Source organism: Botryllus schlosseri, chromosome 4 (genome assembly GCF_051294905.1).
Source record: "Botryllus schlosseri isolate E-star chromosome 4, Bs_hap1, whole genome shotgun sequence".
Classification (NCBI taxonomy): Eukaryota; Metazoa; Chordata; class Ascidiacea; order Stolidobranchia; family Styelidae; genus Botryllus; species Botryllus schlosseri.
In genome coordinates this window covers 2,529,737-2,534,654 of record NC_137239.1, presented here as the reverse complement: position 1 = coordinate 2,534,654, position 4,918 = coordinate 2,529,737, and the positions used below count along the sequence as shown (strand labels likewise).

Genomic DNA, 4,918 nt, shown 5'->3' with positions numbered 1-4,918 from the left:
CTGAGACCGGTAAATTTGAAAAATATTTTCCCGTAAATAATATTGACCGTAATTTATTTTTACTAAGACTGACTGTTAAAATTTTTACGGAAAATTCCCGTTACCTGACGTAACGGAAAACGGCTGTAATACCAAGTTACTGGTCTGGTCCAGTGCAGCAGTTTTACGCTGACGAGACCAGTAAATTCGAAATAACTCTCCCCGTAATATGATTTTACATATGCTGACCGTAGGAAGTTTTACGGAAAATTTCCGTAACTAAAGGTAACAGAAATCTCCTGTAACATCAATATACTCGTCTGGTCCCTTGCAGCAGTTTTACGTTCCTGAGACCAGTAAATTTGAATCAGGTTTATTTGTTGCGGGCACACGTAAAAAAAAGTAAGTGTGGATAATGACGAAAATCCAGTCTTTCTTGTGAAGATCATCAGTCAGCAACTGCCTGAATGAAGAGGGCTTCATCAAAACTTCAATGGCAGTTGAAGGACTGTACTTTGGGCCATGCTCTTTTGTAGGTTCTTCTATAATCTGAACAAAGATTATGCAGTCATCAACACAGTTACAATTTGGAAACTTTGAGACGCTATAGTATGACATACTGCGACTTTTCATATTCTTGTCAATTTCTCGAATAATGATGGCCTAGGATAGCGGTGTCGAACATAAGGCCCGCAGGCCGCATGCGGCCTGCGAAGCAATTCTGAGTGGTTTGAAAAACCCCTGTATTACCCAGCACATTTTCTAACAAATGTTGAGATATTATTGTAAGAAATACTTCCCGCAAGGCCACAAATGTCAAGATCATAGGCCATAATATAATTATCCGACAGTGGTGTTATGGTTTTACTCTAGTCATCATCAGGAACAAGTTGGTGATACAGACATCCAATTCCCAAAACTCCCAAACGTGCACACTGAGTTCATATTTTTATGAAAAAAATGAGCCAAAACGTAGTTATTTGTGAAGTGAAAAAGAAACTGTTATATGCAGGTCGCATGGAGAATATAATAGTTACAAAAAATACAATTCAAATATATTTGGTCGCACTGCTGTATCACTTATACTCAAAGGCCCCAGACAGACAGAGAAACCCGAATGACGAATAATAATGAGCCAAATTCTAACGTCTGCGTTTACAATTAAATCACTTGTGTTCCTCAAAGCGCATACGATGAGTTAACGGCAGATTACGAATAAAACAAAGGGAGCATACAAATATGTCAGCTTATTCCGTCGTTAGAGTCAGTGTTTTAGCGCTTGAATTCAAACGATCAATCTGAATTTTTGCCAAAATTCCGTTGTTTGCGAGTAAAGGTGCTGCTAGAATATATCCATATGATATGATCGTGAATGTTATGTAAAATACCAAAATGTATACAGGATTGATAATAAACTATTCAAGCGAAAAGTAAGGGCGGGCGTTTTGATGTACCGTAACATTTTGAAATGATTTGAGTGATCCGGCCCGCGAGCGGTTTGAAAGTTTGACTCCGGCCAGCGACGCTAGTTGAGTTTGATACCCCTGGCCTAGGACTTCGTACCTGAATCATCTTTTCCAGCGTGATTGCAAACTTTTCTGGCAATATTCCTTTGCATCGCACGTCCAATGCATTTCGCACGGCACCGTGCTAGAAGCGAGAGGCGAAATGATCCCTTTCTATCACATAAGCATTCGACGTCATGATTCATAATGCCATAACGCTTCCATTTTCGTTTAGTTCAATGTCAGAAAATGTAACACATTCTTATAAGCCATAGCTTCTGTTCACCATTAAACTGTAACGAAAATACATAGGTCTTCAGAAACAGCTCGGATACTGCTATACCTACAATATCTGCAATCAACACCAGAAATATTCTAAAGCTAAAGTTAAGCTGTGGCTTCGAAACCCTCAATATCTTACAGCAACGCATCTTGTTATTATCCAATACGAAAACATCACGTCGATATAATATCTATCTCGGAAAATTCAGCCGCACGTGCTCAGGCTCAGATATGTCTGACGTCTGACGCCGCTATGTCTCGAATTTGTATGACGTCACAAGGTACTGTTCGCTCGAGCAGCTACGAATTCATGATCAAACAATTCATAAGGCCATTCGCAGGAAAAAGGTAAAGGACGTTTACTACTCTCGTCGCAATGGCAAAGGGGCATGGCGGCTATACAGTACACACCAGCTCCAGTGTTTCGATATATAGTTTGCATCATACATGCGTCAAGGAGTCTGCAATGGTGGCAGAACTGGTCCAACAGATAATTACACAAAAGATCATACCTGCAGCAAAACTACATAACATACCAAATTCGCTTGGCATGCTACTATTGCCAGACCTTGATGTCTCAAAGCATACTATTTATAAAGCGATATAAACGATGGTATCTGCAATGCCCAAATGTTCGGATACCATTCACCGATTAGCATTCAGCACGGCTATCGATGTCGTAATTTGCTTGATGATTGAAACATGATGTAATGACGAAAATCACATATATATGTCCATAAGACCGTAAGCGTGTAAAATGATCGAATTGTAAGTGCAATAGCAATGTTGCAACTAATGATTATCCAGTAAATCGCTTTTACGAATGCAAAATTAAATCCAGAATACTGATTATCCAGTAAATTGCTTTTACAAATCCAAAAGTAAATATGAAATACTGGTTATCCCGTAAATTGCTTCTACGAATTTAATCTGTAATTTTTTTACCCTCTAAAAACAAGTAAATTTACTTTCGACGTGCCCTTATATTAATTTAACGGGCATTTACCGTTAATATAACTGACGGGACTAATTTACCGGTATAATTTGGGTAAATCTACGAATATTTCTAAGAGTGTACCTTGGTCACATAATCGACAAGGACGGCAAACGACCGTCTCACAAATCCGTTGAAGCAATCAAACAGTTGCCTAAACCTCAGGATGTTCGCCAGCTACAGGCATTCCTGGGCAAAGTCAATTATTATCGCGCGTTTATTCCAAATTTCACGAATAAAGCCGCTGCTTTGTACCGCCTTCTTCAAAAAGACGCGAAATTCATTTGGAATACGGACTGTGACGCAGCTTTTCGCATTCTTAAAAACGACGTAATCGACGCTACGCAGTTAGCTCATTATGATGTAAACAAGCAGCTCATTTTGTCAACTGATGCTTCTCAATTCGGAATCGGCGCTGTCCTCTCAATCGAGCACAATGGCGAAGAGAGACCGATCGCGCACGCATCGAAAACACTTTCTGATTCGCAAAAATCCTACTCTCAAATAGAGAAGGAAGCTCTGTCAATCATTCACGGAGTCACTAAATTTCGTCAATTCTTGTATGGCAGAAAATTTACGCTGGTAACGGACCACAAACCGCTTTTAGCTATTTTCTCGCCAGACAAGAAAATTCCCGTGATTACAGCGCAACGCTTACAGCGATGGGCACTAACGCTCATGGCCAGGCCGTGTTATTTTTGGCATTTCAGGAGCCAGATGCCAAAACTGCCAAAAATAAAAATTTGAAAATGCCAAAAATAAGCAATTTTTGGCATATGCCAAAAATAACACGGAATGCCAAATAGTGTATTTCGTTCATGGTGTTGTGTTAGCAGGACCGCGTTACAAGCAAGAAGGGCGTTTGTGAAAGGCAGGTTTCTTAATCTGGGTCCAGCCCACCCATTAGGGGTGAAAGCATGGTGTCCTAAATGGTGTGGGCACAGCGAGATTGAACGGCTGACTGCATTTGGTTTACGTTATGCTTTCCATTTGTCCAAAGGCAATTTTACGACCATTTTTGACCGGCATGTCGAGCGGTAAATTTGATAAAACGGGTATCAATGAGAAGCTGCCGCAGTACTGATTATTAAAATGTAAATTATATTCTGCTCATGGAACTGGAACCCCCAAAATCAACCACGATTTTTGCATTGTGATCGAGTTGAACATTGTGACGCAACAAACTGTCTGGCTATTTCTGAGCTGCATAGTCTCGTTTTGCCGGACAGTCTTGTTTTGTCAATGTTCTTAAACCAGCTAACCATCCCAGGACTCTTCCATGCGAGTTGGTAATATTAAAGCCACCTGAAGTGACAAAAGTCCTCCGAAAATATATCGGTAGACTGAAGGAGAAATGATAGTCGGGCTACTAAATAGAATGTGTTGAAGAGAGACAACACAGGAAACTCCTGGAAAAGGATCGGGATGAAAATTCTTTCCGCGATGAGATCGATGGCACAGGCGAAGTGATCTCTTTTCATGATGCATGGAAGCCGGTTCGGCCCTCCAAAGATATTGAAGCTCTGAAAACCTTTTATGAATGAGTGGCAACATTCTTTCCTTCAGCGGCTACTGTTGAAGCCGATATTTCCCAGATTCGCTGGGCGAGAAATGAATTTAGAAGAAATTTAGCTGACCTGAGTTTAGAAGCATTGCTACAGTGCAAACGAGTTAAGTCTATTCAACAGCTGTAACAATCAGCTGTTGAGTGTGTTTGTTAGTCTTTTCTTTCTTTTTTTCCTGCTTATTGGCACCGATTCCGATGGATACTGCACATTTTGTGGTTTCGTTTGATATTATTAACCTATGAAATCGTTAGGTTTTTTCTTCTTATTATTTTTTGTTGGCACTGATCATACGTGGATGCTGCACATTTTGTGGTGTCTTTTGACAAACTGGTCCAAATAAAGCGTTTTTGTGGCTAATTCGAGACTGAAACTATCTATTTAGAGGACGATGCCAAAACTGCCAAAAATAAAAATCGAAAAATGCCAAAAATAAGGTATTTTTGGCAGTTTTGGCATATGCCAAAAATAACACGGCCTGCTCATGGCTTATCAATACGATATTCGCTATAAACCGACTAATCAGCACGGAAACGCCGACGGTTTATCTCGCCTACCAAAGGGTCCAGACCCTGAGTTTGACGAACTGGAAA

The 4,918-nt window shown here is 40.2% G+C and overlaps 1 long non-coding RNA gene across 1 annotated transcript; it reads right to left on the bottom strand.

Annotated features, from left to right (window-relative positions):
* Positions 1 to 336: 336 nt before the first annotated feature.
* LOC145436844 (uncharacterized) lies at positions 337 to 2,825 on the bottom strand. The gene is made up of 2 exons (XR_013914436.1): positions 1,543 to 2,825; positions 337 to 528 (listed from the first exon to the last, which is right to left on the bottom strand). It is a non-coding gene; the product is annotated as an uncharacterized LOC145436844 (long non-coding RNA).
* Positions 2,826 to 4,918: the final 2,093 nt, after the last annotated feature.